Source organism: Brassica oleracea, chromosome C5 (assembly GCF_000695525.1).
Source record: "Brassica oleracea var. oleracea cultivar TO1000 chromosome C5, BOL, whole genome shotgun sequence".
NCBI classification, from domain to species: Eukaryota; Viridiplantae; Streptophyta; class Magnoliopsida; order Brassicales; family Brassicaceae; genus Brassica; species Brassica oleracea.
Window position 1 is genome coordinate 31,585,377 of NC_027752.1, and position 9,469 is coordinate 31,594,845.

Here is a 9,469-nt window from a genome sequence, read left to right on the forward strand (position 1 = left end):
AGGCCATGTCGATCGATGTCGATTATTTCGCGTTGGTCGATACTGATGGCAATCGTCTACTCGGTTTTTTTTTATGACGTGCAATAATTAAAAACTAAAATAAATAGTATATTAATAAAAACTTAATGAATATTACCTAATAGTGGATTGTCTCCCACTCGGCGCTTTGTTATAGTCATTTAGCTTGACTTTGGAGGTGATTTGGCTAGTAATGTTGAGAACTGGGACTTGTTGGAAAACAAGTATCCATCTCTTCTTTTCGCTTGTTGAACCATGTACCAGTAAAGTCTCTCATAGCTTCATCCCCTCTACGCCATTTTTCTTTCATTGTTACAGTTGTGTTTTCCATCCTCTGCAATCTTTCTTCAAGATTCTCCAGGTTGAACTGATGTCTCCCAAGTGTGGCGTAAGTGTCAGCTGAGATCTCCTCTCCATGGTAATGTGTGTGGGACATGTCTGATGTCATCTTTGGTACTAGCCGGTCTCGGTTTGTAGCGTCGTCGACCGATGTTCAATGGTGAATGTCGGTCGATATGTTGTTGCGTCTGTCGATCGATAACGATGCTTCTGGTCGACGAGCAATGTAACTCTGAATCTCCACCAATTCCCTTTGTATAGCCTCAATCTTGGATGTCAAAGCACTGATGCTAAGATCCATTGGGGAATAGATGTCATCACATCTCCCATCGAGCCTCTCTTCTGTAGTTTCCAGAGCTCTATAGATCTCTTCCACCAACTGATCTATCTCCTCTCTGGTGTGAAAATCCTTTTGAGACTTCTTCGTATGTGGGCGTGGTGGACTGTCGTCGACCGATGCTGACAAGTGGTTGTCGATCGATGTGTGATGATGCTTGTCGATTGATGGAGGTCGTCTTCTGTCGATCGATGGAGGTCGAGCAACGTCGGTCGCGTGCTGAATTCTGGCTATGTCTTGCTTCATCTCCTCCATGCGAGTAGTTAGCCAACTGATACTATCATTCAATGGATAGTAGCACCATCAAGCTTTATCTAGAAAGCTTCTTTGTTCTTCTCGTGTTCTCCACAGACTCTGTAGAACATCTCATTGATCTCGTCCTTGGTGTAGATCTCTGGTACCAGCTTTGTCTGTGTGAACTGGTTAGCATGTTCAGGAAGACATATGTAGCTTGGCTCATCTCTTGAAGCTCTTTCCAGAAGTCTTCTGATGTCTCTATTGCGAAGACAAATGGTGTTTCCATCTAGATCTCTGGCGTATCTCCGATCATCTATGTATACTCCATACTCATCTTTCTCTTCCCAGTAAAATTTCCTGTTACCATAGAGATCATAAGCTCTTCTGCCGAATTCTGGCTGTCTGGCGACCAATGTTGGGACGACAACGTCGATGTTTGAGTTGGATGGCGAGATTTTTGTATGAAGCTGTTGTCTATGCCACCAGCTGTGTCATAGACCTCCTTTGTAGCCTTCTGTTCTGGATTGTTGCGGTGATGCATGAACAGATTGTCTGCTCCGTTGGCTGTCTAAAGGATATCTGCGATATCTTCTCGAGATACGTGTAGTGTGCGGCCGTATATTGCTTTTGCGTAGCCATCAGGGTCCCTGAAAATACCAAATTCGTCTGGAGTTCGAATTTATCTTTTTCGCTTACAGTGGTGTTTGGTATTGGACGGTTGTCGATCGATGTTGCATTGTTGTTGTCAATCGATTGTTGGTGATGAGTGTCGATCGATGGGCGTATTGCTCTGTCGATCGGATGTCTTGTTCGTGTTCTTCCCCAAGTAGAGTCTCCTTGGCGTGTTTCATCGCGTATTTGCATGTTGAGCTGTTCCTCATCATACAAACCATCGGGGATTTCTGCTGGTGCATCGTTTACTGCCATAATTGTGTTGTAGTAGTCTCTCTCCCAATCATCTAGACGACTATCGACAGATTCGTTATGTGGTATGTCGGTCTATTTCTGGTGCCACTTTCGATCGATGTTTCTGTGTGAGTCTCGATCGACGCTGAGTAATATGTCTCGTAATCTCCTCCACAGCGGCAAGCTGCAATGATTCTTGGATCATTGATTCTTCTGGAGATTTTCTGTGGTGTCTTGACTGGTATAGGGTCGTATTGGGCATTAGGATCGATGAGTGTTAGACACAACTGGTTGGTTTGCAAGTTGCGCACTGCTCCGACTATTGACAAGAAAGCTCTCCCATTTAACTTGATGTCCAAGACATGGAAATCAACTAGAACTAGTGCATTACCAATCTGTACCTCAAGGTCTCTCATAATTCCTCCAGAGTTCTTCTGGGAACAATCCACAAAAGTGAATAATTCCTGCGAAGGCTCCACCTGCAGACCCAGATGGTCTGCCATAACCCTAGGTAGGATGCTGACTGATGCTTCTGTTTCGCACAAGGCATGTGGGAACTCAATATCCTTCACCGTGCATGGTATTGCAAATTGCCCAAGATCACTCTTCTTCTTCAATGTAATCCTCATCCTTATCTTTTCTCTAGCTTCACAGAACATTCTCCTAATGTCTTCTTCTTTCTCTCTGGTTTCTCTGAAGAACATCCACAATCTGTGGGTATAATAAGCATCTTCGAATGGCTTATCTATAGGAATCCTGAAGACTCTCTTCCGGAAACTTTCCTTTTCCTTCTCATTGCCCCCTCCCCCTCTTAAGATGTTTTGCCACTTTTTCCTTTCTTCTCCTTAGGGTTCTTCCAGTAGGAACCCTATCCTCTTCCATAGGATCTACTCCATCATCTGAAGTTTTCCTGACGGCCTCTGGTGGGTATTCTGAAGGTTTGGGTTTGGGCCTGAGTGCATTAAGTCGTGCAACATCTATCTTTGGCATCTGCACTCGGTAGGTAATAGGTGCTCGTCGATCGATAGGCGCTGGAGGTTGTCGATCGATGGCGGCCTCTGAGTGTCGATCGATGGAGGATTCTCTGCGTCGATCGATGGAGGTATCAGCTCGTCGAGCGATTCTGACTTTATCAGGGCTGGGCGGATGTGGGTGTTTTGCTGCGAGCCCCTCGTGAGTTAGAATCTTCACGGCATTGCAAGACGCGGTTGACTCCGTAGGCGTCGTCGATCGATGCTCTAGAGTTCCTGTCGATCGATAAGGACAGGTGTATGTCGATCGATGTTCGAGGTCTGGCATCGATCTACACCATTGCGATCCGCCGAAACTCATCAAACTTTCTACCTCGAAATCTCCTTCTGGCAGCTTCTCTTCCTTCACCACTTGCCAAAAATCATCCTCAATGATGGCATTCACGTGATGTTTCATCACATCATCCCCTACTCCTCTTGTCAAGGTTTCCTGCCTCTTAACAGCATCTCTAGTCTGCACAACCTGCATCTCCAGCTTCTTCACATTGAAGTCCACTGTCATTCGCTGTTGTGCCTCAAGAACCCTATCGAGCATCTCTTCAATCTTCCTCTCTTGAGTAGGCGGCGGTGGCTTCTGGTAGTAGGAAGTTCCATAATTCACGTTGTTGCTGTTTCCATAGGAGTTTCTGTTTCCACCCTGGTTTCCAGAACCTTGGAATCCAGTTCCACAAATGTAGTTCACCTCTTCTTCATCTGCTCTACCCTCTACAGCTTCTGCATCTTCAACAAAGCTAACTTGCTTCCTGAGAAGCTTGTGAACACTATCCAGCTTTGCCATAACCTCATCCATCTGATCATTCCCAAGGATTGTGGGAACCGAAATTCTCACAGTCGATTTCCGTTTAAATAAGGAAAGTAGGAGAACCCTAATTTCCCAGAGGTCTCGGATATCTGCTAATACCACACGCCAAGCGATCAAAACACGAAATAAAGACGATAAAAGATAAGAAATCAAAAAGAGAGCAAAGTAGATCTTATTCTGAATTCGCGTTTGAGTGTTACAACAAGGTAAGAGCCTGGGCTACGAGAGCTGTCGGCAAGATTCCTAATTCTAAAACCCTAAAGCTGCTAAACCTAATTGAGTCGCAGCTCGTATAACAAAAATGGAAAATTGCCTAAATTGCTCTAAGTGCTAAGTTTGTTGTGTCTTGCCAATATCCATTTTGCCTCTCACCTAGGACTCCTTATATACTTGCTTCTAGGTTGGTTTGCGCCTTTCCCCTTCTGCCCCTAAGCCGTCATAGCTCAAAAATGGAGATATTCCGATTTTCCCGATCTTCGTGTTTATCTTCGGAAACTTTACATTTATCCGCGGAAACTTGACATTTATCTTGCCTTACGAACCAAGCATAAACCATCATAAGGCTTATGGGTTTTCAGTTAAGAAATCGTAAGTGGGCTTCGAGTTGCGTTTTAGGTCTCTTTGAGCCGTTTTTGACTCGAAACGCTTATTACGGTTTCTTCGATAAAAACAAACTTCACGCGGTTTTTATCATAAGGTTTGACTGATGACTTCGAGTGATGAGAAACAAAGAATGGTTTAGCCATGGCCTACGGGAGATAACATTAAAGAGTAGACGAGAACGCATGGATTCGTGTCGTATTGACGTTTTTGGTGTGCTCGGTCACTACGTAGCGCCCGACCCGTGTACGTGTTCGGTCGCTACGTAGCGACCGAGCTTGGCTGGAGCTCGGTCACTACGTAGCGACCGAGCCGTGTTTGTGCTCGGTCGCTACGAGCTTGCTTGTGCGTGGTCTTTGGCTGGAGTTCGTTCCCTACGTAGTGACCGAGCCGTGTGCGTGCTCGGTCGCTACATAGCGATCGAGCTTGGCTTGAGCTCGGTCGCTACATAGCGACCGAGCTTGGCTTTTGCGTGGTCCGATTGCCATACTTGAGCTTGTCCGTGGCCGACTTGGATGTGTGTCTGTTGCCTTCGGACAATCGGTACTTAGTGGTTCGATTAAGATTTAAGACAAGATTTTACCGCAAGGCTCTTTGTAAATATTCTTTTTACGAAGAATAACTTTCGTAAAAAATGTTTACGCTGATTTTTACGGAGATTTGGACATTAACTTCGTCGTATCCGTTTTTGACCCCAACGGTTAGCCCCCCAGCCCGCTAGAATCGTGGATTTCCGGCGAGATTCTAGCGTGCGGTATGGTGAGTTAGACAAGATTGGCGTATTAGGGCGAAGTTTATTTCCAAAAGTCCGCAGGCAAATAGTAATTTCCTATGCCTATAAGAAGGAAGGTAACTTTCCTCATCATTTTCACTTACTCATTTTCATAAGAAGTTGTTTGAAAAAAAAAAAAATTTCCTCTTCCTCTTTCTCTCTTTCTTCTTGTTTTCTTGAAGTTTACAAGATGTCTAGCAAAAAGAAGACTTCGAAAAGAGGTTCCTCCCGCGGTTCCTCGTCCGAAGGTGTTCATGACGAGATTCTTGTACCGAAGGTCGAGTTTCCAGCCGAAAATGCGGCGTGGTGGACAGCGAGATACGGTTTGATTACTCGTCCTATCGAGAAGTCGTTGCTTGTCATGAGCCATCGTTCGGTCGAAAGGGGCGCACCGAGTAGAGGCACTAGTGACTTTCTTCAGACCGTCTGGTCGTTCTACCGAATTCCAGACACGGGAATTTCGAATTCCTCGTCGTGGGGAAAGCGCCGATAGTCCTCCAGACGGTTATTTCACTTGTTACGAATCATTCGTGGTGCGCTGCCGTTTGTGGTTCTCGATTCCTAAAGTCATTATCCGTGTACTTGATCGTTTTGAGGTATCAATAAGCCAGCTGAATCCTACCAGCCTCCAGCATCTTATCGGCGTCGTGATCCTGAGTTAAGAGCATGGTCTCTCCCTTACCACCAACCACTTCGAAGCGCTCTTTAGGCTGTAGCTCGTCTCGAAGCCGGATGATTACCGGTTGGTCCCTCAGAACCATATGTTGGTGATCAAGGGGTTTACCTCCAACTTTAACTTGTGGAAGAAGTTCTTCTTCTTCGTCCGTATAAGTGCTGAATCTGTCGAGGAGAGTTGCATTCCGTTGTTCCGGAGTAAACCGAATGAAGGTCCCTTCATCAACCCGCTCCCTCCATTCCCTGAAGATACGATCCAAATGAGGGATCTCCTCAGGAACGGCCCGTTTTTCTGGACGTCCTTTACGCCGAAGAGAGTTCGCAAGGCGTTGAGGCTCGTTTGTCCTGATTTCGAAGGGGGTGTGGAAACGGACAGTGATTCTGGGTCCGATGGTCCTGTTCCTTGCGACGATCCCGCAAAGGAGACAAACGTGAGGTCTCCGAAAGGCAAAGGCATTGACCTCGGCGATATAGAATTTTCCGTAGATGATTCTATCCTCCCAGGATGGGATCCGGACCTTGCTTATGATGACGGTAGCGGTACGAGCGAGGCGCCTATCCCAGATTTTGACGATTTCTTTGCCGGTCTATCATCGAGTTTCAATCCTCCCTCATCAGTGGATGAAATGGGAAGGTCTAAGACAGTCGCAGAAGGATCTCGTATAATCAATGGGGTTAGTTGCTCTCTTATTTTAGAAATTTTGCGGATAGGATCATGCGCTTTTTCTTTCTTTACCCCAACATTTTTTTTTAACGCGTTGGTCATTTTTGCAGAGTCTGAACATGCTCGGCTCAGCTCTTGAGGCAATCCATAGGGAGGCCATGGTTTATCACTTCAAGGCGGAGAAAGCGGAAAAGGTTCTTGCTCGTATGCAAAACGAAATTTTGGAGCGAGATTTGAAACTCGCTAGGGACCACGAGAAGTCTGTTCGTCGAGCGGAAAGGATGGGTAGGAGAGAGATCGTCGAAGTGATGAGAAGCTGCGCTTCTCAGTTCAAGACTGAGTATGGAAACCTCAAGGATGCTTATTCCTTGGTGGGCGATTTTCGCGAGTGCCGCGGCTCTGTTGGTACCCTTTGAAAGACGCAGGCGGACGACTTCGTTTTCGAGGAGGAGATGAGGGACATGAACGATGGCATGAAGAACCATGCCCACGCTGAGGCGCTTATTCCCCCGATCGATGGGAGGATCCAGGGATTCTGGGATCCCATCCCAGTTTCTCCCGATACGGAGGAGGTCGCGACTAAGGTTGTTGGTGGCGATGAGGAAGTGAACTATCCCGCGGATGCATTCGGAGCTTCCTTGTCTGGGAATTTTAACTTTGATTTGTGAGTATTGAAGTTGGTATTTGTCGGGGAGCGATTTCCCCTTATCTTGTGTTTATGGCCATGTGGCCTTTATTATCTGTATCTGGCTGAGTGTGGCCTTTATGCTGGGACTTGGTGTGGGCCTTTTCGGCCGCTTTGTTTTTATCGAGACTGGCCGTTGGTGGCTTTGAATCCCTACCGCTCTGCGGTTTTATATATATGGTGAATATTTATCAAAGTACCTTGGTCTAAGTATGTGAAATAAAATGAGTTGTCGTCTCATATTTACTTCTAACGAGACGTTCAATCTGATGGTTTGCTTGATATGTGAATTTTCTTAAAAGTCGCTTGTTTACTTTTACGAAGTTTTAGTGAACGTTAAGATTTGGACGGAGAGACATGGTTTAGGATCTATATCAGTTTTAGATATCATGTCTTGAGATGTTAAGACCAGTGTGCTGGGTTTAGGGCAAGACCTAGGTTTACTTTCGGTTTTATGCGGTGACTAGCCGGCTATCGATTTTCTTGTTGCGATTTTAACCTGATTCGTACCGATTTATAGTCCGCAATAGGTTCTAGGATTATAAGACTTGTATGGCACGAATCGAGCATCTCTCCAGAGACAATTTTTAAGCCAACTGGAAGTGCTAGACCAAAATTTCGGATTTTTTTTTGTAGCGCGCTATTGTCCTTGTGTCGGAGGTTCGAGGATCAGAAGAATGATCAGGTTGCGTTTGTTTAAGACGGCTGGTGTGTTTGTCGGAGCCAATCGACGAGCGGAGTGTAAATATTTGAGATTTTATGGTCGCGTTCGGACAGTTGTTTGCAGAGTTTCAAATTTTAACTTGGCGACGTCTCACTGTTGTTTCGAAGACTATACATATGTTTGAAAGATGAAGGTTTTGCGATTTGGGCCAGATAAGGCCGTTTGACAAGAGTCTAATGTTTGTAGAATTTTTTTTTTAAGCGTGTCCTCAGACTTTTTGCGTAGCTGAAGCGAAATAATTCGAAAAAATGCGCATTGTAGTAAAAGTTTTAAAAACCTCGATTACAATGATGCACCTTTTAAAACGTGGGAGTATACGAGTATATGTACCCACTCCCCCCCCCCCCCTTTAAGAGAGGGGGATAGCTGAACTCGTCTTTAGATGAGCTGCATACGTACCCCTTTCGAGGACCAAGCCATCTCGTAGATCTATTTTGTGCCACGAGTGTTTTTACTCAGAGGTTGTTGCCGTACCTCTTTCGAGGATAAAGCCAGCTCGTAGTTCTGTTTTATGCCACGAGTGTTCTTACTCGGTGGTTGTTGCCGTGCTGACCGCCTTAATCGTGGAGACTGTGGCAGGGTCGACGCTTTTGTCCGGGTTTTCCGTTTGAGTCATAGCGTTGACTTCGGAATCGTGCTGAGTTTCGATGTCCGAAGTGTTCGCTTCAGCAGACGATGTCGAATCGTCTTTCTTTGAAGTGTTTTCATCTGAAGGCTGAGCTAGCTTCGTGCGGTTGCGAGTTGCCATCGCGGTAATCGTGATTTGTTTTAACTTATGCTCTGCGAGAAAGCAAAGCCGTGACTGTTTCTGACAACCCTAGATGTTAGGGGATTTTTGTGTAGGCTCTTTTAGAGTACCACGGAACGATGGATAGGCTGGTAAACCGGGTGAGTTTGTATGTATTTCGTGAGGATTTTGGAAAAAGAATAGTAAGACAGGCCTGGAGAGATGTTTTATTGACTAGATGAACAAGAATGAGAAAGGTTACAAAGATGATTAGATAAACCCTAGTTCTAGCCGTCTAGCCTTAATCTCTAAGCCTTCGAGAGGTCCCTCCCTTGATTTAGGGTTTAAGTAGCTCTGATATAGTCGTCTGGTAGTCGGTTCCATTAGGTTAAACTCTTCCATATTCGGAAATATGGAAGGTTCTCCTTATCAGAAGTTTTCCATTTTTTTGGAAGGGAACTCGGTTCCAGGGACCGAACTCGGGATTCCTTCTAGCGGGGACCTGAATCGTTCCCTTATCGGGGACCCGTGGGTCTGGGTCTGCCTGGAGGCTGGAGGAAATGATACCGGGGTATTTTTCCCCAACAATTTGCCCTTTATTTCTCGATTTCGTCATCGAAGTCAGAGAATAACATGTGCACTCAAGTCAACCGGGGTTGCTCATTCTCAGCAGGCTCCTCTTTGGCAGGACCTCGTTCCATTGGTCTTGCTAGCCTGGGTTCCACTCAAGCTGGAACTCATTCTGAACCCAGGTGAGGATCGGTTCCTTCGTGTTTGACCGGAGTCTAGTAGTAGTTTCTCTTATCTTCTGGAGATGACGAGGCTGGAGCTCTTAAATTTGAACCGTGCGCGGGCTGGAGAGAGTTCTTGCTGGGAGAATTCAGGGATCTTTGAGGCTATGATCATTTGCTTTGAGGAAAGGCGGGAGTGCTACGGAGTTGATGCTTCGACT